The 25,470-nt window shown below is 34.1% G+C and overlaps 1 pseudogene across 1 annotated transcript; it reads right to left on the bottom strand.

Moving 5' to 3' along the window:
* On the bottom strand, window positions 1-2,211 carry LOC149545302 (RAN GTPase-activating protein 2 pseudogene; annotated as a pseudogene). Its single transcript, XR_016353561.1, has 2 exons — window positions 1,738-2,211; window positions 1-1,593 (listed from the first exon to the last, which is right to left on the bottom strand). The product of XR_016353561.1 is annotated as an RAN GTPase-activating protein 2 pseudogene (transcript).
* Between the last annotated feature and the right edge of the window lie 23,259 nt (window positions 2,212-25,470).

The raw sequence follows: 25,470 nt of genomic DNA, 5'->3' as shown, positions 1-25,470 counted from the left end.
TTCACAAACAACACATAAACATAGATTCACATAACAAAATTCATATCTTCAACCCTGGTCCAAATTACATTGGGGCCAGGGGTCACACAAGGGAATTAACAAGGTGTTTAGGGGATACGACAGTTGTCTACTAACTACATCAGACAAAAGACCACACTGACTATATGTTCTAGGAAACAAAAGATGACCGACATCAGACTAGTACAAGTGAAATTAAGGAGAATGGGCCTTGTGTTTGAAGACTTTAACAAATTTTTCCAAATTTCTTTGAAATCGAAACCTGTTGCAGCGCTTTTAATCATAAATGCCATACCACTTTAGCTCGCTGTCAGTTTCATAGTCACTATCACTGAGACCCTCATTCTTATATTGATACAACGTGTGACCATCATATTTATATTGATACAGCACTCCAAGAACATATTCACCCTTGGTACCTTTTCTTAGCACATCTTTGACCGTCTCAATTCCTTTTTTAGTAATGAAATTCCCATGAATAAAAAGCCGACTGAAATCAGGCTTGTCTGCAACAGCCTCAGCAGCAGCCTTAGCCCCAATTCTAGAGATAGCAATAGTACTCAAATCAAGCACTCTAAGCTGCTCATGACCTTTCGAAATTGCTTTGCATATCATGATTGTTCCATCGTCCTGGAGTTTGTTTTGTGCTGCAACAAACTTTGTCAAAAAGCTTTTTTCAGCAAGGCATGCAGCCAAAGCTGGAGCGGCTTTTGGAGTGATACCGTTTCCAGCAATCGTAAGAACTCTTAGAGATGGAGCAGCATCCTTGAGGCTGTCCGCAATGGCAATTGTGCCTTCATCCTCAAGATCCATATAGTTTAAATGAACTTTTGTGAGACCTAGGTGTCCACGGATGACTTGGCTCAGAGAAACACCACCGGCTGTCCCAAACATGTTATCTGATAAATTGAGTGTTTTCAACCTGCCGCCTTGGCTCAAAGCTCCTACTAAAGCTTTAACACCTTGGATACCTATACAACTCCCTGAGAATTCAAAATCCTCCAGAGCAATGCATTTCTTTACAAGCACTGAAAGGGCCTCTGCCGCATCATCTTCTGAGTAGTTGTGACAAAAACGCAAACCCTTAATCCTTTCAATAGATGGAAGAAGCTCACAAATGAATCTAGCAGCTTCTTCGGAAATGTGGGTATCTATGAATTTCAGATTTTCGAGCGTCTTCTGAGATTTCAAGAGCGGTCCAAAAGCTTTAACTCCCTTCTCTCTCAATTCATACAGATCAAAAGTCAAGGATCTCAACATGCACCTTTCTAAAGCAGATGACAATAATGCAATGACCTCAAGTGCTTCAGACTCGGACCTTCCGTCCAGAAAATCTAAAAGTTCCACCTCTGTTAAAGTTTTCTGAATACCCATCAAGACTCTGTTTGCGACATGGGCTGCCTCTGTTCCAAAACTTATGTTATTAAGGCATAACTTGGTACAAGATTTCCCGGGTTCTTCCAATGGCCTGAAGAAGTCAATAGCTGAATGTTCGTCAAGAAATCTTCGTTCCCCAAATGACATCTCAAAAATAGTTTCTTTCACTTCAACTAATTCAGATAATGATTCTATGTTCTGCAACAAAACAACCCCAAATAGGATTTTAAAAATAAACAGATTTGGATACAAACATATTACAATTAAATTTATAAAATATTAGAAGTTGCAGGCTAACGACGATGAAATACAGCTGCAGGGTTTATCTTGCAGTCCACATACCTGGGGTTTACAAAATTGAAACAGTATGAATTGGAAATGTTCCAAGAAGCAATCTGCGGCAGTTTGGCTTGCTCGAAAAGTTACACTATTTCCATTAGAAGAATGGAATGTGTAAACAACAAAAGAGGGTTCCGAAATTTAAAATAAAGAATCACAAAATTCCCAAAAATAGCTACTGTCAGAACAGCTGTTACAAACTACAGAGCGGGGAATTCTAAACCTTCATAATGATGCCAAAATTTCCCTATCTTGGTCATGAACGCTTTATCCAATTTTTTTTCGCTATATTCGCTCCTTAAATTCGAATTAGAAAGATCGACCTGTCCAACCGACTCAACAAGTGATATGAAACCGAAGCGCCCTCAGAATATATAGAGCCTTACGCCCCTTTCCAGAATATTTTTAAAAATTTATTGTAGCCGTTCCAAAGTCGGCCGATATCCTCCATAATTACAGCTGAATGCAGTAAAATTTAGAAACAGAATTAAGAACATCAATTATATCTCATTTAATAAAAATATTCAATTATATTGCATTAAAAAGTTTGTTTTGAAAATCTAATTATTATTTTAAACTAAAATGTTTGTTTTGAAAATACAATTATTATTTTTAGTTAAAATAATTTTTTTTTAAATAGAAAGAAAATTATGATAGCAAATAGTATTAAAGTTTTTTCACAAAATAATAGAAACATAAAATACTTTTTGGGTTGTGATATGATGAATATTTTAAATCTTTTTTTAGAAATATGTATATGCTAGTCTATATATGTAGACACATATTCATTTAAGATATCTATGTATGCATTATCTATGAACTATATATAAGATTTTATGTGTACATGTGCACTATAAATATCTATATATACATTTGTGCACATATGTCTATATGTCTAGATATATGGTTGGGAGTTAATTTTCATTGACAAGTCAAAGAGAACCACCATTATATTAAATGATGAAAGTTGCATTCCTAGTTAGTGGAAAATTCATAGAAGGTCGTGGAACAAAGCCAAATTTAGGGAAAGTGATCACCTGAGATATGTCCTTAGAGGAGATGACCCTTCTAGTTTGAAATCATGTATATACTCCTCACTCTAGAGACCTGGTTAGGTTGTATCTTATATGCTTGAACATAGTTTGCAAAAAATCTAGACTGAGAAAGATTAGTGAGTGACAACATGAAAAGATTAAAAGCATGTGTAATATCTTGCTTGTTAAAACCAATAAGATAATTAGGTTGTCTAAGTAAGAATGCTAAAATCTTACTTATTGGCATCACCCACTTGGTTACATATGAAGTCTCCCAAATTAGAGAACAAACATAAGAAGTTGCTATTATTTTGGTAAAAATAACTATGAATGAAGAAGATGTTAAGCAATCTCTAGCATCCCTTTCTGGGGATTGACAATATAATGATGATCAAGATAATATAGTGAATGTGGATAATGAGATACCCTTGGAGAATAAGCATGGTGAAAGAGCCTTAGTGGCTAAATTATGTATTTCAGATGATTACTTCTTCAACATAACTAGATTAAAGTTGTATGGTTCATGGTAAAAGGACCATTAGAAGACCTTCTAGAGAAAAGACATTGAATGGCTAAGTGGCATTGATTTGAGTCATCTTTGTGCCACTGAAGTAAGGAAAACTGTTAAGGAAAGTGGGATGTTACTAATCCCTAAATGGAATCTACAAGTTTTCTTTTTAGATCATATTAGACAATAGTAGGACACACTTTTTCCTTGCAATTTGAAAAGGACAATGGATTCATAGATCTAGATAGACCCAACTTTGAAAGCATTAGGAATATGCGTAAAAGATCTGAGTGCTAATAGACCCCAAAGTACTTGTGGGAGTAGAAGAAAAGATGATCAAGGGGTGGTAGTTAGAAAAATAATGGACATGTACTACTTTAGAGCTTGACACTCACACCATGCATATTATGAAGATGGCCATGGTTGCTACCCAACTATTTGAAAAGAGACTAAATATATATTGCTTGAGGAAAGGGGGAAAAAATTATCCTACATACACAAAGGTTTTGACCTTGAATGCATAATTAAGGAACGCCTTAGAGAATAAGACCTTTTCTCCTAGAAATAATATAGTAGAACAACTGGATTCATCTTCTCTAAATGAATAAATTGCAACATTAAAGATGGAGCTTTAGGAGGCCAATGCTTAGTTAAAAAGAACATATGAGTTGTCTTAGGTCACATTGGAAACCAAGGACATAGTGAAAATAATGAATAAAGTCACATTGTCTCATTCGTTAAAGGAAATTCTTGAAAAGTTGCAAGTTCTGTATAATGTTTTTCTCATTGTGTATGAGGCTATCAACCTGGGTGAAAATTTCCTAAAAGACTTCAAAGAGTCAAATGAGACATGAAAATTATTAAGTGAGGATATTCATCAACTAAACGCTACCGTAAACTTCACATTAAGTGTACCCCATCAAATCAAGAGTCTATGCAAAACATTTGATTTGCTTGTAACTAACATTCACTACTTGGAGGGGAGGGCGAAGGTTATAAAATGCAAGTATTTTCTTAAGGAAAAGAATAAAAATGTTAAGATCTAGAAGCTCAATTTATAGAACCAGAGAGATGGGAAAAATAATATTATTGATTGATTATTTTAATAATGATAAAAAATACATAAATAAAATGTCCATTAAGACCACAATGTAGATATGCTTGAATATATAGGCAATGCATGATAACTATGAGATATGCTTGAGATAATCTATCAACTAGACAAGGTCCAATCCCATCTCCAACGAAGGTGGATTATCTTCCATTGTACAAAAAAGTATGTACAACATATGCAACAATAAGAGGATGATAATGTAATAGGGGAACTAAGTGGATCTTATACAAGAAGAGGTATGTGATGATAACTAGCTCCTCCTCAAGTGGAATTCTCCAACACCATGTGCTAAAATAAAATATGAAATCTTATACGTCTACATGAAAATTAATCCAAATGCATTTTTCTATATAAACTTAAGTAAAATATATTTAGTAAATATTTAATTATACTACTACCCCTTAGGTGTAACTCAGGGGAATCCTCTTAAGCTCACAAGGCTAAATGAGTCCTAACTACCAGGCCATGTTAGGTACTCATGAACAATATGTAAGTGAAAAAAAAAAAAAATTCTCATAAGGAAGAGAAAGAGGGAAACCTCGTGAGGAAAAAACCCTCCTCAGAAAAGAGAGAAAAAATAAACAAGATGCATGCATGGACGGAGGCAATCAAGACTCCCCTATTATGACATGCATCATGCATAGACAACCAAGAATCTCCCCATAAAAAGGAAACAAGGGGATATGATATCCACCCCATAATTAATAATGTCCTTCAAGTATGGCAAGTGCTTGAAGGTCCAAAAGGTAGAACCATGTGTACAAACAAAATTTCTTCCTTTGGGAAGGAGATGAACAAGTATAGATGTAAAAAAATTCCAAATATTGATAGGAGAAAGGAAGAGAAATCCAAATGAAGTATGATGTCTATGAAGTATGCTCATGTATGACCATGCCATTGGTTGATGAGGTTTTCGTGAACTAATCAGGATCAAGACTTATAGAAGGCACATCAAACAAGGAACCACTTATAACTTCTTGGGAACAAACCTAGAAGACAAAGATGTCTCCTCGAAATATAAAGAAGGAAGAGAAGAATAGTATCTCCCCCCTTCCCCAATGTAGAATGTAAAACCATGATAGATGCTTCTTGTTTAATGTAGAAATTGCACTAGGAAAAATTAATGGTTTTCCTCCCTTTAGGTAGAAATAATGCCATAAGTGTATAAAATAATCCAACCCAATCTCTAGGAAGAGCCCTCAAAATATATGATGTCTCATGAAAATAAATAGGAATCTCTAACTCATGAGTATGATCAACTTGAACCATGCATTGTGACATCTCAAGTGAAGTTTGAGATTCATGAATGTCAATCTCTAAAGACTCAAATGTCTTTTCTAAAGTGAAAGAAGCCTCCTCCAAATGTAATAATATAAAGGATCCACAATCACATCAAACTCAAAAGTAGGATCAATGCAGAATGATGAGCATTAGAGTGTTCCCTCATAATGACTAAAGAAGGATAATCCTCAACAAAGAAAGGACTAATGTAATTAATTATGTCTCCCAAATCTTTAATGCAAGAATCCAAAAAATAATCATGTTATTTATGTAAAGAATGTTGGAATTCTAACAAGGAAAGTAAGATGCTAAGATTGGAGGGTGGGGGGTGAATCTAGATCTATGAAACTTGTACTGCTTCAAACATAAACCATATTTGACATTATCACCATAAACCCTTATCTCATATTGACCTTATATCAAATCAAACATTTATTGCAATATAATATCATATCTAGTATCTACTTGCACGAATAAAACATGTCAACAATAGATGAACATGTTACGCAACGATTTGGTAAGTAGAAACCCTCCAAGGTGAAGGTAAAATTGTGGTTGGGATGACACCCACAAACTCTTCACTACTACAAAAATAAAGTGTGCCTATTAGGGAAACAAAGTTTGAACAGCTCTGATGATCTACTCTGAGAGGGGTGTGCCATGTTAAGAGCTTACAAGAATTAATCAGTTTACCTTGATTAAAAGATTTTAGCTACACAATTAAGTGGACATTTTGTTAAGAGATTAACATATTTCCTTTAGGAAAACTTTGCTAAGAGATTTACTTTGAAACACCTATTAAAATGAATCAATACCTTAATCGTACAGTCTACACTTGAATGATGATAATAGATCACCTCTTTCCAATCTGACATCATATCTTTATAATGGATGTGTGCACCGAGATGGGTACAATTTAGTGGCCACCACAAAAAAAATGTTAATAAATTGATTGAGTTATGAATAACCTGATTGAGCTATTTAAAATTTCAAAAAGTGGTCAGGCTTGGTTACCAAGCCTAGCCAAAATACATTAACAAAAAACCCAATTGGGTTTTGAAGAAATAAAAATAGGCTTTACTGTGGAAGCCGTAACTTTCACATTCAGAGTTCGATTGACTCTATTCAAAATGCATTCGAAAGATATTGAGGAGATCTACAACATTATGTAGATTAATCAATCTTATGTCACTAATTATTTATGAGTTAGTTAAAGAATGCAACTTGTTAAAAGGTAGTAAGATAGATATATCAAGATTTATTTAGTTAGCGAGTGAGTGTGTGTATTTTGAGAGAGAATTAAAAATATGTTAGCATTCATGTTTACCTATTGATTCTACATTTGTAAAACTATGACTACCTATTTTAGATTATTCTTAATTTAAATTGATAGACAATTAAAAAATTATGTCATAGGATTGATTTATCTAGATCATGTTGTAGATCTCTTCAATATATTTCCAATCAATTTTTAATAGAGACAATTGGACTTCATATGTGTGAAAGCTATGACCTTTTGAGTAAAGCCTACATTTAGTTCTTCAAAACTCGATCAGGTTTTGAATGCAATTTTTCATTTTCATAACCCAATTGGGTTATTTGAATACTAGAAACCCAATCGGGTTATGGCTTGGTGATAGCATAGGTAAACAACCCAAAGGCTTGAGAGACTATTTCCCCTCCAATGTTTTTCCTTTAGACAAATTTTCATCTTCTAAGATGAATTCTCATCTTTATCTTCATCACATTTGCTAATGGTTAAGTGGGTATCTCTAAAATTGCCACTAGAATCTTACGCATATTCTTAGCTTTCTAAAAATATAATTTTTTCAATTTTTGGACAACATTAACATGGTAAACTTTAATTACTTTTACCAATTCCTTAACATTCCTCACAGACATATGTCTACCAAATTTTTAATAACTTATGATATACTTAAAATTATTAAAAATAAACTATATATTATTGTTTGATACTTGATTCTATACACATTTAAAAAAAAAAAAATTTCAATTTTTATTGTTTAGGTGTAAGATATGCTCAGCACACAAACAGGTATCAACAATAGGAGTTGATGCTAACACTTTAAATTCTCTGCTTGCTTTCATTTCCAGCACAATGGCTTTGACTTCATTAAATTCCTCTCTATTCATGCATGATTCCTTTGGGATGAATCTATCACTTTTTCTCTTTTCTTCTTGCTTTCCTTGCTAGGTAGTTCTAACTGAACTAATCTCATTTTCTCCTCATAGGTTCCCCATCTAGGGAACTCTATGTCCTCAAATTAGAATATGATTTGCACATACCCTTCTATGAGCTCTATGCTCATCTTATATCCCATGGGTTCTATGAAATTAACCCTTGGTACCATAGCTTCCATATAGGTGTTTTCAGTCTCCACCATGAAGCATATTTCTTCCTTGTACTTTTCCACCATTGAGGGAGGTATTCTATACCTCTGTTTCATTTTTGACTTGAAACTTTTCATCATTATGTCAATATCATCATCTCTGACATTCTCTAACTTAGATCTATAGCATTGGGTCACCATCTTCATTGCGCACTTATTTCTATCCCAATTTTTTATTCTAAGAAACTTCCTTGTAGCATAGAAAAATAAATGAGTCGGTAAGGACTCAAATTTGAAAATTGCACTCTTTGATTTCTTCACTTTGACAATATTATCCAATAATTGCATTTTGATAATCTCACTCAAATTAACTTTTCTCCCTTGAACTGCCATGCATAACCCACATAACAGAGTTAACCCTTAATCCATGGTTGATTGTGTACCCTAATATCTTGCTTAATAGCTTCACTCATTTGTCTTGAATTGCATCTACCTTCATATTTCTTCCATCAAACCTAGTATTCAAGTTTGTCTCAACCATTTTCCTTACATTCTTCTCATTTATGGGATTGCACCCCTTATTGCTCAAGCTTATGACCTTATAAATTAGGTCATTGTTGATAACTATCTGTGCATCACCTAGCCATAACAAATCATTGTGTACCCTACTTAGAATAATTCATGTTCAATTACAATTATCAAATTTAATATAAAACATATATTTTACTAAATTTAGCTCGCTTATGTGTGCATACTCAGATTCAAGGATAGATAGTTGTTACATATGGTTCCCAAATCTTTGTGAATATCTTCATCTCCTATAATCTCAATCTTAGACTGGATATAATAGCTTCGACATGAAGCACATTCTATGGAACTTTCAGAAATGCATGCAATGGGTCATACAAAAGTGAAACAAACAGATGTTTCTTGAATACATATCGTGGTCTGTCACTCACATAATAAGCAATCTAACTAGCCATTGTAATTCTATTGTATTCAGTAAGAAATTTAACTTTATCTCTGTAAAATACCTTAAAATCATATTTTATGACTTTTGCAACTTTGTGCTTCATAAAATTCTTTTTGCACTTCAATTTACTGTCAAATTGTTCTTCAATTCACTAAAGACACTTCACCTGAACAAATGGTACACACAATCTTGTTTGTGATCCTTAAGTCATTTCAAATCATACTATGCATTAAATTTATATCTACCACAAATTTAAAAATTGTCTCCATTTACTAGTAAGCTTGTTTTCTAAATTCCTACTTACTAAGATCATATCCTAACTTGCACACTTGACCATAGATTTCTCTCTATGTCCTTTACCTTTTGTTAATTGTGCAACTACCAACTCTCTCTCTAACATCAATACTAACCAATTGATGCACTACCTCTTTTGAAGTTTCTTAATTTAGGTAGAATGAGTCATAAACAATCTCTGACTTCAATTTCTTATCGAGTGCATCAAAATACTATTCCTCCAAAATCTGTATAAGAGCTTTTTGGATCCTTAGTTATCACAAATTCTTCTTTAAATTCATCAACATTTTCCTTAATTGCTTCCTTATAATTATTATCACTACTATTAGCATTCCTTCTATCATTATTGTTGTTGTTCCTTCTATAATTAGGATTCCTATTAAAGTTCCTTTTGTCCATTCTACAATATCTTGCTATATATCCAAAATTATTACATAACTAACACACAAGTGCATTTCTTCTATGATTTGTTCTATTTTGACTTTCATATGCTTTGCGATTCCTTGCAATGTGCCCATGATTGTTAGACTTGTAACACACAAATTGGTTCTTTTCTCCATTAGATTTCTCTCCATCATTAGACCTATTTTATGATCTCCCTCTTTCATTACCTGTAGGCTTAATATTCCTGAACAGTCTACTATTTGCATTATTACCATCAAACTTAGGTTTTTTACATTCTACTGCTTTATGTCTATAACCATGATAACTATAATAATGAGAATTAGTAATCAGTTTAAAATACTTACCTATGCAATCTCTTTTCACATGTCAAACTTCATTCCATATGAAGCATCTACCTCTAAACTCACATCTTACTTGTTTGGGTGGTTCATCTTGCCACCATTTTTCTAAAGACTCAACTTAAGTTCAACAATTTTCATTTCATGCTTAAAAATATTATTTTCTTTCTAGAGATTTCCTACTTCATTATTATCACTAGTCTATACAATTAATTCCTTTCTAGATTTTGGATTATCAATCTTGTCTTTTAGTTTACCGATGAAGACTTTTGTATCTTCATATCTATCTTTTAGGTTATCTCTTTCTTCAGTAAGAAGGTCAATCTACTTAAAGAGCTTCTTCAAAGCTTTTTTTCAATTGTTCCATGTCTAAAGAGATCTTACTCAAGTTGTTAAACTTCTTCTGAGTAACTGGGATTTGATACCAACTATTAGAAATAGATAATACTAAGAGAGGTGGTGAGTCAGTATTCTACAATCTTTTTTCCACAACTGAATATTATTAATTACTTTATAACTTGCACATGAAAGTAAACCAAAAATGTTGAACAATAAATATAACCATACATATAGAGAACTCATAACACTATTATTTTTTAACTAGGGAAATCCTAGCCAAGGGAAAAACCCAGTGGAGATGATACCCACTAAATGATTCACTAAACAATAAGATATTGTTAAGGATATTGACCCTGTTAGGAGTCTATGAAGTACATATTGATTTCAAGTTCTAGAAGATAAGATCAAATCTATTACATTCCCCATGTGATCAACATGTAGCCAATAAGAAAAATATAAAGAATTGAGTAAGAAAGATGGATGAATCTTGATCATAGATTCATACCTAACCCTAAGTCTTCAAAATCTTTATAAGTAGGTCAAAACCCCATAATTCATAAGTGTTAGAAAGAGTTGTATGGAATGCATGAGAGAATGCTAATGAAGTTAAAAGGGGTGTAAAGACTTAGCGGAGGAAAAACATTGCAAAACTTAGTTGATTAGAATAAAGAATCAGCACTTCACACAGAGATTTATTAGGTCAGGAAGGATCAAAATAGATTGTGTATAACAAGGATCTAGAATCAAAAATTGAAGATTGTAAGTCATTAGATCAATACATTCTACTATACTTTCAAGAAATTTTATTAGGATAATGAAAATCCTATGAAGATAGGTTGGCTTAACAACTATTTTCTTGAACCTTTAACAAGGTGTTAAATCCTTTAACATGGTGACATTCCAAGTGAATGTTAGTAAATCCTTTAGACAGGTCACTTTTAATACGGTGTAAAGCCTTTAACAGTGCAGGCCTCTCACAGAGTAGACCATTGATGGTGGTCAAACTTTGTAACCTTGACCAATTACATAGTGTCGTAATGATAAGTTGTGGGTGTCATCCCCACCCCAATTTTACCTTCTCATTTTGGAAGGTTTCTAAGTGAACAAAATCTTGTATTATGTGTTTTCATGCATGTCTTTATTTTCCTATTTGCTAGATGTGTTACATGCATGTGATTAATTTCAGCTAAAAGTTTTAAAGGTTGAATTGTGCTACTTTTGATTCACCCCTCCTCTTAGAAGTAATCTTCCTATTTGTAAATTCCAACAATTGGTATCAAAGCTGAGTTCTCACAAGGAGAAGTCTTATAGCTTGGAGAGAAATGATGTAACACCCCAACCTTGCTTCCAAACCCCAAGCTTTCTCAGGGCTTCCTTAGGTCATTCACCTGACCCACTAGGGCTTCTACACACCCTATGCTTCCTAGGATCTTGCTCAAGAGATCCAATTCCTTCAGTTGGAGGCACACCAACAAAGTAACATCATTGCTCACTAGCCTTCCCCAGTCCACCATCAACCCTCAAGTCCACCTAGACCTCCAAGGGTGCTAACTAGTCATCTATGGTTTCTTTGGACTCCTAAAATCCAAGATCCCAAACAATTTTGATTTAATAGGCACATTCAACCCACAAGGCTTCAAACACTAAAATGTTCCAAAAAGGCTACTAGGAATTAGCCCTCCTAAATAGCCGGCAACAAGATTTCAGGGAAAAATTCTTAAAAACCCTACAAACAAATTATATTTATGGATACCCTTTTCAAAGTACCTCAAGATTTTGTAATTTTCCAACCCTCAAACTATCTGTACAACCAAAGTACAAAATTTGGCTAAAATGAGGGTTTCAAAGGGTTTATCGTTGTTGTGATAGAAAACCACCTTAGACACCTTTCCAATACCTCTCCTTTGGATTGGAGAAAGGTTAGACCTTCTCCTTAATCACTGTGTGGCCAGATTGAGGCATTTGAACTCTCAATCCCCTCCATAGCTTGTTTTTTTGACTATGATCCCTAGCCAAGTTGCATTTGGCTTGCCTAGGGCATCATTTTAAAAGTGCTTGCTGCTGTTTTCAAGGGCCCTCCTTCTTGGTAAATAATTTAAATGGACCTTAGTTCCAAATAAAAAAATACCAAAGGTTTCCAATGGTGGAAAGTGGCCCTAAGATCCCATTTTTCAATGTAGCCCTGTTCAGGACAGCAAACTGTCTAAAACAAAAATAATTTTTTAAACCAAAACAAAATGATTGAAATGATCAAAAAAACTTTACAAAAGGATTTAAAACAAAATTTCAGAACTTTTACCACAAAAATATCAGCCCATACAATCCACTTCTATTGAAAAATGCTTCAAATGCATAAAATCGACAACAAAACCATGTGCAAAGTCAATACAAATGAACAATTCGTCAAACCAACTTGTCCAACCTGTACAAATCTGTCCATTTGACCTATTATAGGCTCCCTCATGTGCACTCAACCAATTTTTATGGTTATGGCCTTCAAACCAACCAATATGACAAAGTTGTCAAAATTGCAATAAAAAGTTGCAATGTTGTCATGACAACATTGACAACTTTTGAGCGACTTTTGCTCTAGAGGGAATTAGACCCTCTAACTTGCTCCAAGGACCACATAGACATATTAAATGACATATATGAACTCCAAAAACCTATTCAACCCTTTAAAATCCTATTTTGGTCACTTTCTCACATTTTGGACCTAAGTCACCCAGTGAGCAACTTTAGGCCTGTAGACCCATTTTGGATCCTTCTAGATTAACCAACCTTACCTAAGGACTAGTCTAGTCCTATTATTGCACTAGTGATGTGGCTAGCATCACTACAAGCCAAAAATAAGGAAATACCTAGGTTTCAAACTTAGCCTTCCTAGGTGCTCCTGCACCAAGAAAGATCTAGAGATGGAAGTCTACAAACTTGGGAAGATCATAGAGAACTAGGAGGTTGAGATACACCTCATCCTACATTCTCTTGAAGAAGCTAGGGAAGAATTAAGGAAATCCCTAAAGAGAAGAAGAGAGATTTCCATAGCTAAAAATGACACACAGTATAAGGAGATTGACACCTCAAAAGTGTTTTCCAATGGAGATACCAAAGAGTTTGATGTAGCAATAGAAAATTTGGAGAAGAATAGAGCTCAAGTAGAAGAGATCAAATTTCTCAAGAATCACAAGCCATGATGCTTTGTGAAATAACTAAAAATAAGAGAGCCATTTAAGATGAGGCTATGATAGAAGATGATAAGAGAAACCTTGCCAATAGATTGGTGGAAAAGTCAATAGATCTTGCAAGAGTTTCCAACATGCAACTAGACACCCTAAGCCAAATGATGAATGCACATTATGAGTTGAATGTCAAGTACATTGAGATCTCCACACTAAAAATGCAAAATGAACAACTACAAAATGACTTGAGAAGAGAGAAGGAAATTGTACAGAGCTTCAACAAATCTAGTGAAGCCATCAAGCACTTTGAACAACTACTGAAATCACCAAGATCCAACAATGACACTTCAAGACTAGGTTACACCAACACTAAAGAAGAAGAGTCATCTAAGACTATAGAAGAAAGAAGTGACAAAGGTAAGAATACTAAACTCACTTGTCATTTCTATGGTAAAAAGGGACATACCTCTAATGTATGTGGGAGCAAGAATGCCAATCAGTATGAAAAACCTAAGAACATTGGTCAATGTCACAAGTGTAATAAGCAAAGTCACTAGGCACAAGATTGCAGAATTAGAACCATAAGGACACCAAGATTTGAAGGTCATTGCTACAATTGCAAAAAGTATGGACATAGATTTTTTGAACACATATCAAAGCCTATGTGGACACCAAATCAACCAGAAAAGACCAAAAGCCATGGACATCACTACAATTGGGACTACAACACTAGGTAGAGTTGTCGCTACTATCAGGAATATGGACACATTCCTAAGAACTACATTGAAACACATTTTAGTGGAAACTACAATAGGTGGTTGAGTCAAACCACTTGCTTTAGTTTTCTAAAGACAAGACATATAAGCAAGTATTGCCCAACCAAGTCAAAGGCACCCAACTCCGAGTTCAATAAAGGAAAAGAAAAAGTTGATGTTTAACATATTAGCGGAGAAATGAATAGAACAAGGAAGAGAAGAGATGGAGGTAGTACATTCAATGGAGGGATCACTTCACCCAAAAGGGCAAGTGGTCACTCTTCATCCAACTAAGCAGAAGAAGGTGTATGAGACTAATATTTAATACCTTATCATACATCAATTCCCAAAATAAGTGAGCATTGCAAAGGATAGATAAGCATGAATGAAGATGCAAAGTTAAATTCTTAATAGTGTTGCCAATTTACCTTTGGATGTTGAGTAACGACTTAGTATCTACTGAGTTGATTGTCAAAGTCAATGTGAGCTGAGTTGGTAGTGGAAGCTGAGTGATTGGAAATCAATTGAAGCTGAGTAATGAAAAAAATCTTTAGAAGCTGAGTAGATAGTTGTAAATACATTAAGCATTAAATGCTATGAAATTAGGGTATATGATCACATTTTGAACCATTTTTCATTATTGTGATCAAAGAACAAGAATGAAGAAGAGTGCAAAATGACTCCAAAGTAGAGATTCAAGTAGTCGCAAGAGATTTCAACACAAATTCCACACAAAGTTTATCAATTTGAGGTATTTAACTTGTGTTGAGCTACGCAGTTTTCAAAATTTCTGTGTGTAGAAACTATAGATTGTGGAAATAGCCTCATCTTCTAGAAAACTCCAAGAGAAAGAGCCTTTTGAAGTCTAGCTAGTGTTAAATGAGGTCAAACAACCCAATTTTTAGCCAATCCTGAAAGTTGCATATAAAAATGACCCTATTGGAGCCCTATCTATTATTCCTCCTAAAGTAGTCATGGTACAAGATGTTAGGAGATGTTACAATTGCAAGGTAGGAGCCATAGGAGACATGGAAATTAGGGATACATATCAGAGATTATGAAAAAATGAGGTATTGAAGGAAGAATATAAAATAGTTGAGATGAAGGGCTTAACCTATGCCCTAGATTTCCCCACTATGTTCAAAATTGAGTGGATTAGAATCATCTTGAGTAGAATATATGATGAAAGTTTATGGTTAGAGGATAGTCCAGTATAGATTTCAAAGAGGATCATTCATAGGGTAATAGGGTATCCAACCTTAGAATGGCCCAATACATTGAGAAGTGATTCCATGGAGGCAATTGAGAAAAACAAAGGTGCCAAATGGAACAAAATAGGGGTGATAATTGATACTATCAAAGACCCTCTTGTTGACTTTGCTATTAGGGTCATTTCACATAAGTTTTACTAGTCCAAAATACTCAACAGTGTGCCATGCATAGTAGTAGATGTTTGCTACAAGATTGTGAAGAAGGACCACACCTATGACCTAGCTGAGTTGCAACTACAATAAATAATGTAAAACCTTGGTGCAATAAGGAGATCCAAAAGTGCACAATGCAAGTTTCAATCCATTTTGATTTTTTTGTACTTTTATATACAAAATGAGTTTCCTTCCTTTGGAAAAGTAAGTTGGAAAACTAATAAGTCTGTGGCTGTCTAAGTAAATGAATACATAGAACAAATGGGAGCCAATTTTGAGACCATAATGACAAATTAATTTGAGGACTTCAAGAAATCTATGAAGCAAAGACTGAGGATACCAATATCCCTAGTAGAGTAGCATGTAAATGATATATATTTTATTGTTGGCATTGATTATACCTACATTCAAGCTACCATACCAAGGATTATATGACTCATACCTCTTAGCTATGAGATCAACATAGACGAGGCATCTGTATCAATAACAACACTATTAGCAGAGGAAATTGATAAGATTGATAAGCCATTTGGGACATATGATATTGTTAAATCTAAAGTAGAGATGGAGTTTAAAACAACCTCCACAATAAAGAAGAAAGAAAGACTGGTAAAGAAATTAAATGCCAAATTTGGAGAAGGGGTAGCAGAGGAAGAAGAAGAAGAGGATGATGAAGAAGAAGAAGAATAAGGGCAAGGGCCTTTAACACTTACTCAAGGCATGGGTGAGGATGCTAAGGAAATAGAATAAGTTGAGGAGAAAGATGAAGAGGAAGCTCCTAAGGCTAAGGATAAGAAAAGAAAAGCACAAAAGCCACCTACTATATAGCCCAAAGGGAAGAAGAAGGAAAATTCGAGCCTTGCCAAGCCTACAAGAAGAGAAAACACTAGATCCACAACAAAATTGGTCAAGGAATAGGAAAAGAGGAAGGAAATAGAACAAGAAGGTGTAGAAAAGAAGAAACTAAGGAGGAAGTATGGGGCACCTCTAGAATCTGATGAAGAGAGGACAGAGTTTGAAGATAACAATCAATTTAGAGTGGTAAGCCACACACCTAAATTTGAATTGGAAAATATATGTGATAATGTAAGGGATAATGCAGATTTGTTAGGTTTAAAAGGAATTGAATTTAATTAGTTGTCAAGGTAAGAATAGAACATGGTAGAAGAATCCATCTATACTATGATGGCTAAGTTCAAAAACACCCCTCTTGAGTTAGACAACACAATGCCCAAAGACCTATACTCCATAGTTGAAGTAGTAATATTTCCTAAACATGGAGAAGGAGATTAGAGAGTCAACTTTGGCTCATGTGGTGCCTGACTTGACAAAAGGTCATATCACTAAGGCTAACAAGAAGCATGGGATCAAGTTTGTACCCAAATATAGAGCCTTCAACATTCTTCAAAATAACATTGAAGATGTAGTGAAGAAGTCCTCTCTTATGTGGAAAGTCATCTATGGCCTCCAAATAGTGAAAGAAGGGCAAGAAGATCCCTTTGAAGGGAGAAATGATGGAAATGATGATGAAGAGGAGGATGAAAAAGAGGAAGAAGGAGAGAAAGAGAAAGAAAAGGAAAATGTTACTGTGGAGAAGGATGCACAAAAAGATGACAAGGCAAGTGTTGAACAACAATAACAAGATCAAAGTGTGCAAGACACACAAATGCCACCTCCTAGCCCTCCACATGTAACACCCACACCTATAGACTCAATGGTAGTTCAAGATGTTTCTAACACTTCTGGTTAGAATATTAACCCACTGATTGTAGAGGATCTCAAGAATATTCTTCACCAGACCTCTCTACAAGCACAATTGTGTGCAAATCCAATTTTTATGAGTGTGGAGGAACTCGAAAAGCTATAGCTAAGATAGGAAAGGAGAAGGTGAATTCACAAGAACCACCTTCACATCCTCCAATAGCAAAAAGTGGACAACCACAAGAGTAGGTAGTACAAGTCACATTTGCTAAGGTTGATTCCATAATGCTAGACACTTCAACTACTGAGAAGCAAGTAAAGGAACAAATAGGACAACATGATACCTCTATCACTATAGCACAAGGTCAAGGTGCACCTCCTCTAATCACTATAATTGATCAAGGCATAACTAAAGAGAATAAGGAGAGGAGCCGTAAAGAACAAGAGAAAGAGGCAATCTAGACATTGATCAATTTTCCTACTATAGGGACCCCCACAAGAACACAACAACAATAGAGCATTGAGGTAGTACCACTTCATATATCAACACTAGGCTCGAGCTTTACCAAGGTAGAAAGGGTACTTCACTATGGAGACCCTACACTTGATGAAGACATAGTCATCCCAAGCTATGACTATAAACCAATGAATATTGATCAGATCAATGAAGTGCAATAGACACTTGAGAAGAAGTAGCAATAAGAAATACTTAGGAGTGAGTATAAATAGAAGCAAACTTTGATTAAAATTAAAGACATCTTTTTAGATGCATTTAGCTTGTAGCTATCTGATGAGACAAGGCCCATCATGGAGCAACTGTCCAACATAGTGGACTAGGTACAAAGTGAAGACCTAGACACTAATGCTAAATTATTAGAATGTTTTGAAAGGAAGTTTCAAATGAAAGTGAATGAGAAGATACCAGGTGAGATAGCACTTTCAAAAGTAGAATTGGCTAAGAAAATTGAGAAGGTCAAAGTAGTACTTGAGAACATTTTCTCACTGTACTCCAAACTATGTGATTCATCATTGTTCACACAAGAGACTAGCCTAAGGATATTGAGCCTGGAGAGGAACTTGAAGGTTTCAAGCATACAGTTACCAAGGGTTCCAGCTCAAAGTGAGAAGCATTTTGCCGCAATGCATCATATACAAAGGGAGTTAGCTATACTTATAGTAGATGAGGCCAATATCAAGGCCAAATTAATACAAATTCAGTCAGTAATAACCCTCCATATGGAGGTACTACACAAGGAACTGGTCTATGCAAAGAATTTTCTAAAGAAAGACCCCAATCTTTAAACATTAGAAGGCCTTGTACACCTTATGACAAAGACAACCATCCAACTCAAAGCATTGGAGATTTCTCTAGATAATTGGGACACTGCTTTCAAAATAATTATGGAGGTGAATAAAACCTTTTTGGAAAATTATTCTATTACCCCATAGGAACCCTTTGAAATAAGTGTCAAAAAGGGGGAGATTATATATTTTTAGGGGAAGAATAAATTTAAGGAGGAGATAGTATATTTTTGAGGGAGATAACCTATGATAACCAAAGGGAGAAATAATAAAGGGGGAGACAAAATAAATTGGGGAGTCAGTGTAAAAATAGTGAAAAAAATAGAGCTAACAGAATAGGTCAGATAAGGCACAACAAACAAGGTAAAGATAAAGAGTATCAACATGAGACAAATCCAACATAAAGTGTATAAGTTTTGGTTACAGTAAGGCACATCAGCTCAAGGGGAGTTTCAAATTTTGAAGGTACAAGTTCTTTACAAAATTCTAAATAGTTTTGAAATTTTGTACATGTGTCAAACATATGTGTACTATAGTCATAGAGATCAAATTCACAAATGCATAGTTAAGTATTTTTGACACTCATGTCAAAGGGGGAGATTGTTGGTCTTAGATTGGTTTTGAAAATTGAGTGTTAACACACTTAACAAATTCTCTACATTGATGCTAAGTATAATACAAGTGCCGAGCTACAATATGTGTTGAGTCAGAAATTCAACAGGTGTTCAGCTATTTAGATGCTAAGCAAATAGACAGGGCCAAGTGACTTCAAGTGCCAAGTGAACTATATGTGCCGAGTCATAATTGATTCTAAACTAGTATATATTCCAAGTGATGTATAGGTGTTGAGTAAGACAAGAATATAGTATGTGCTGAGCACCAGTAAATAGTATGTGCTGAACATCAGTAAATAGTGAGTGCTAAGTAACAATGTTTTAACATGTGAGTTTGTGCCTTCACAAACTCAGTTGTAGATCATGTTGCATGCTAGCTAAGAGATAGATTTTGATTTCTAGAAGATAAGATCAAGTCTATTACATTCCCTATGTGACCAACATGTAACCAATAATAAAAATGTAAAGAATTGAGGGAGAAAGATGGATGAATCTCGATCATAGATTCATACCTAACCCAAACTCTTCAAAATCTTTATAAGGAGATCAAAACCCCATAATTCATAAGTGACAAAAAGAGTTGTATGGAATGCATGAGCGAATACTAACAAAGATAAAAGGGGTGTAAAGACTTAGAGGAGGAACAACATTGTGGAACTTAGTTGATTAGAATAGAGCATTAGTACAGAGATTTATCAGATCAAGAAGAATCAAAATAGATTGTGCAAAACAAGGATTTGGAATCAGCAATTGAAGATTACAAGTCATTAGATAAATACATTCTACTATTCTTTCTAGCCATTGTATTAGGAGAATGAAAATCCTATAAAGATAGGTTGGCTTAACAACTATTTTGTTGAACCTTTAACAAGGTGCTAAATCTTTTAACATGGTGACATTCCAAGTGAATTTTTGTAAATCCTTTAGATAGGTCACTTTTAATAGGGTTTAAAGCCTTTAACAAGGTAGGCCTCTTATAGGGCAGACCATTGATGGTGGTCAGACTTTGTAACCTTGACTAGTTACATATTGCTGCAGTGATAAGTTGTGGGTGTCATCCCCACCCTAGTTTTACCTTCTCATTTTGGAGGGTTTCTAGGTAACCAAAATCTTCTATTATGTGTTTTCATTCATCTCTTTATTTTCGTGTTTTCTAGATGTGTTACATGCATGTGATTAATTTTAGCTAAAAGTTTTAAAGGTTGAATTGTGCTACTTTTGATTCACCCCCCCCCAAAGGTAATCTTCTTATTTGTAAATTCCAACACATATAGTCTCTCAAGTCCTTGTTAGAGGACTAGTCCTTTCTAAGCCTCAAACCTATTAGGAGTTGGTGGATCAAATACAATGTATGCAAGAAGAGCCCACTGCCCTAACATGCAGTTATACAATTTAGTTCTTCACAAGAATAGATATACATACAATACTTTCTGTCTATTGTAATTAGCACTTGCTCTGATCATACATCAGATGTAGTTCACATATAATCTCATTGACTTCACATCAATCACAAAATATTTCATAAATTATACATATTCTGCTCACTTATCTTTGCAAGATAAGATCTTTACTTATACCTCTTATATTCATAATTCAATGCTTAGTCAACCTTCACACTTTCATATGCTTAGCATAATATAAAATAACTTATGGAATAATATCTATATAGTTAGCTCATCATGACTTAGTAATTATTTTTTCACCACAATAATTTTGCAAGACATACAATCCAATTCTTTGCTATGCTCTATTCTGCACTGTTTAATACCCTTACTGGTATTTGAATCATAACTTGTGCCACATTTTCTGTACACACCTAAAAATTGGTACACATCATCATGAAACTATCATTGAACTTTCCTTAGCTTCACATAAGATAACACTCAATGTGTCATCTATACACATCATACTCTTTGTTCTACCTATAATTGTCTAACACTTAGAAATTTTTCTATCTCTAAATGCATAAATGAATGTTGAATAGATGTTGCCATAAATGAAAACTATCAAGAAATTTATCAAACCATATTTCCAACACTTTTAGAATCTCTTTACCATACCTATGATTTTTATGAGAGTATCTTTCACTTTATTATGTTGATGATCCTTCATCTTATTCTTGCTTATGCTTTTGTGCATTTGACTGATACTAGTCTTCTTACATTTAAAACTTTCATTAAAGATTCATGTGGTGGATTTATTATTCTCTTAGATTACATCATTCTTAGTTTTATTTCTAACCTCCTTATTCATAATCTAATGCGTGATTCTCCATCTATTAATCCTAGTTTTTCCCATACTTATGATGAAATTCAAGCTATTGTTCAAGATGCAAATGTGCAAAACTTCTTTGATTTACCTTCTCCACCAATTCATGATGATATTAAAGGAAATGATGAAGAAACTTATTCAAAACCTATTATTCTACCTTATACAACCTTTACTCATGAACATGGTAAAGATTCACCTCTTTTTGAAGCTTCACATGATATCTACATGACAAGATATAATATGATAAGTAAACAAGGTTATAGAGGTTTATGGCTTAGAATTAATGAGCATGGAACCAAGTATCTAGTTCAAGTCAAGGTAGGTGATGTTGATTATCGTCCTCCTCTTCATATTCTTCTCCCTACACCTAAACTAGATAATCCTACTACTCTTCAAGTTATAGCTAAGAAGGTGTATGTTCAATTAATGAATACAAAAAAAGAAATCTTTAAACCTATACCAAAAGATGCCTTATCCGAGGAAAAATTTCCTTTTCATTATAGTAATATACATTTACTTGCTGATTGTAAACATTTCAAATTATATGTTTTAGAAAGAGCTTCTTTAGGAATTATATCTCACTCTCGTGCAATTTTACAATTTCTTCATAATTTTGATATAGGACATTCCCCTCATTCTGCTACAATATAGATCTCTTCTCCTCTTGTCTCTAGACTAGGGGGCAAGAGATTTATTTTCATCTAGTCTCTTAAGACCCATTAGGCATTTTGTTGGGCTTAATTGGTATTCTTTCTTCCTTTTTCTTCTATGATTTTTTATTATGTTTATAATCATTCATATAATCTATTCAAGATATCTTTTCTAAGACACTTATTTTGCAAAGGTATCCCTTGTCTTCATCCCATGGGGGGAAAGATTCTTCCTTCTTTCTCTTTGTCTTGGGAACTACTTTCGTTAGCTTAGTGGTACTTATTTATATTGCAATATTATTTCATCATATTGAAAGATGTTTTGACTATGGATAACCTTTTTATATGAGAGGTTGTTGTTCCATATTATCATCTCTTCTCTATGTTGTAAATTATGTTTTTTATAAACTCTTACCCTTACTTTGGTGTTAGAGTTTTTTTTTTTTTCATTTCATATATTCTTCTTCTTCTTCTTTATAGGGGGCTTGATGATTGAATCTTTATTTCTACTCATTTATCTTTGTAATATGATATTTTATCTAAAAGCACTCCTCTATGATGAGGGTCTTGTTGATAAGATCTCTTTCTTTGAGGATCCTTTTTCCATGAGTGATATATCCTTTAAACAATTATCTATACTCTTGGATTTAGGAACAATATCTCTTGCTAAGAATATGGTATACATTATTGTTAAATAGGATATCTCACATTATGAAGTAGGTATTCTCTTCCTCTTCCTTATCATGTATAGTAAACAACCATGATAAGGAGGGGGGCATACATAGGGTCTCCCTTGTACTATAGTTTTTCAAATTACATGCTAAATCTTGAAAGGTAATGCACATAAGTTGTTGAATCTTGAAGAGACCATTTTTCAATTTTTCAATATGCTAAATCTCGGAAGGTAATGCACGTAAGTTTCTAAATCCTAAAGAGATCCATTTTTCAATTTTAATCATGCTAAATCCTTTGAAGGTGACACACATAAGTTGCTAAATCCTAAGAAGACATGCCTTTCGTATTCATAGTGATATAAGAAGGTGGATCTATGGGTATTCCAAAAGCTGTCAGAAGACACATTACAATTACAAGCACATTTAATGGGTGAACTATCATGTTTGGCCACCTGTTTGGCTCTCCCTCCCTTGGTGATTCATGATAAGGTGGGCATTTTACTAGGTGAGGTATTCACTTCCTTTTCTCTATCTTTTTTCTTTCATACTAGTTGGACTAGATTATGAAGCTATGTTATCAATAGGTTTTCTCTTATCTTTCTTATGTAATCAATTATTGTTTTATGATATATTTCCAAATATGATATTATCATAAAAAAATTTCTTAGCAAGATTCTTATGCTATTTGATTTGGGTTTGTTTAGTACCAACTCTTCTTTTGTGTTTTTTTAATTTTCTTTTTGTTTTTTCACCCTTGTGTGTGTATGTTGAGTTATAATCCTTAGCCCTAGGGCTTGTATACTTAGCTAAGTATTATTTTATCTCATTGTGAATCCACTTGGATTTCTTTTTTCTTCTCCTTTACCAAGAGTTTGCATTGAATCCATACTCTAGCTAAAGTGGGGGCTTAATGTATCATCTTAAAATGGAAGCACTTCCATGATAAGAACATTTAACCCTCTGAGTAAGTGGTGTAGGCTCATGTCAAGTGCCTTGAATATGCCTTTTCATGGATCTAGCTATTTTCCTCCTATTCTATTTTTCTCTCCATGTTTCCATTCTTTTTTGACAACTTTCTCTGAGAAATTGAAGATTTTGACTTTCTGGTTCAATGATGACCTAAAGGGTCAAGGGCAACCTCGACACTAATCTAGGTCAAGGTTGACCTTAAATTTGACCTAGGGTAGATTCGACCTTGACCTTGACCCTTGGTCCAAATTTCAAGTTCCAAAGGTTTTTGGATGTTGAGCTTGAGATAGTTTCATTTTCCCTCTTTTGGGTTGACTATTTTAGATTTTTGAATAGTAAACTCTTAAATTGCATTTAATCTAGCTCCATTTCTAGGGGTTAAGATTAATTTTGATTTAATTCTCCAATGTCGACCTCTCTAGAAGTTTGTTCCCTAGATCACTACATAAGGAATCTACCTCCTCTTATTTTCTCTAATGCACATTATGATATCGCACAATCCATTATCTCCATGGTCAAGCAAGCATTCCATCAAGCATTTTAAAGGAAGTATCCAAGATATTATCTCCATTCAAGTTTTCTATTAAAGATCAAGGATTTAGGCAATCAAGCCTTTGAAGGGATTTGGTTCAAGCATTAAAGATTCATCATTCAAAACCCTAGATTTAGCAATCATGGTGGTGTGATCTTTCTTCAATATCCTTTATTCATCTTTGAGATCTATTCATTCTTCTCTCAAGGTGGATTCCAAGCATACAATCATGGAGGTTTATATTTACATTTGCTAATGTTATGTTCAAGATTTCATATGACCAGACTTGCTTGCATTTGAAATATAATTACATATCTATCAAATATCATAGCTTCATTATTAGATCTACTTCTACTAATTGCTAGCATTCTCTATTTCAAATCCATTATTAAGGTTGATTCAAAACTAGGGTTTGACCAAGGTAAATGGTGCAGGAGCACATAACTCTCCATTCACAATGGCATCTAAATTTTTAACTCTTCACGAGTTCTACTCAAGTGCATTTAAGCCTAAGAGACATTTGTAATAGGATCACCATAGGTATTCAATAATTTGAGTATGATTTTAGAGCTAGTCCCCATTTGGTAGTTCATAAACCATGGTTTTTGACTATAGTCAAGAGGAGTTTATTAGATATACCATAGGATAGGAATGTCTTTAGGTTTTTAAAAATATTCTAGGCCTCTAGGGCACAAGGAAAAAATCCTAGAAGGGTCAAATTGTGTAAATTGTGAAGATTGCAAAAAGGTTGCCTGATAACTTTTGTTAAAACTTCCCCAAATAGTCATAACCTTTGAATTTAGGTTGGGATGGTTGGGGTTGGACTTCATATAGCTCTTTTAGTCATGTGGAAGTTAGTGTTGATCTCAGACTAGTTTCAACTAATGAGTGTCTATACACTTAATTCATCTACTTAATTCATACCAAACAAGTAACATATGCCGAGCATAACATATAAGACAATACATCCCAATTAAAAAGAAACTGTTGAGCCACTCAAGTGTCAAGTCATTTAGATGCCTAGAAGA

The sequence above is a fragment of the Cupressus sempervirens genome, chromosome 7, assembly GCF_028749045.1.
Source record: "Cupressus sempervirens isolate cs-2001-9-10 chromosome 7, ASM2874904v1, whole genome shotgun sequence".
Lineage (NCBI taxonomy): Eukaryota > Viridiplantae > Streptophyta > Pinopsida > Cupressales > Cupressaceae > Cupressus > Cupressus sempervirens.
Note: the sequence above shows the minus strand (reverse complement) of the source record. Positions and strands in the feature narration are given on the sequence as shown.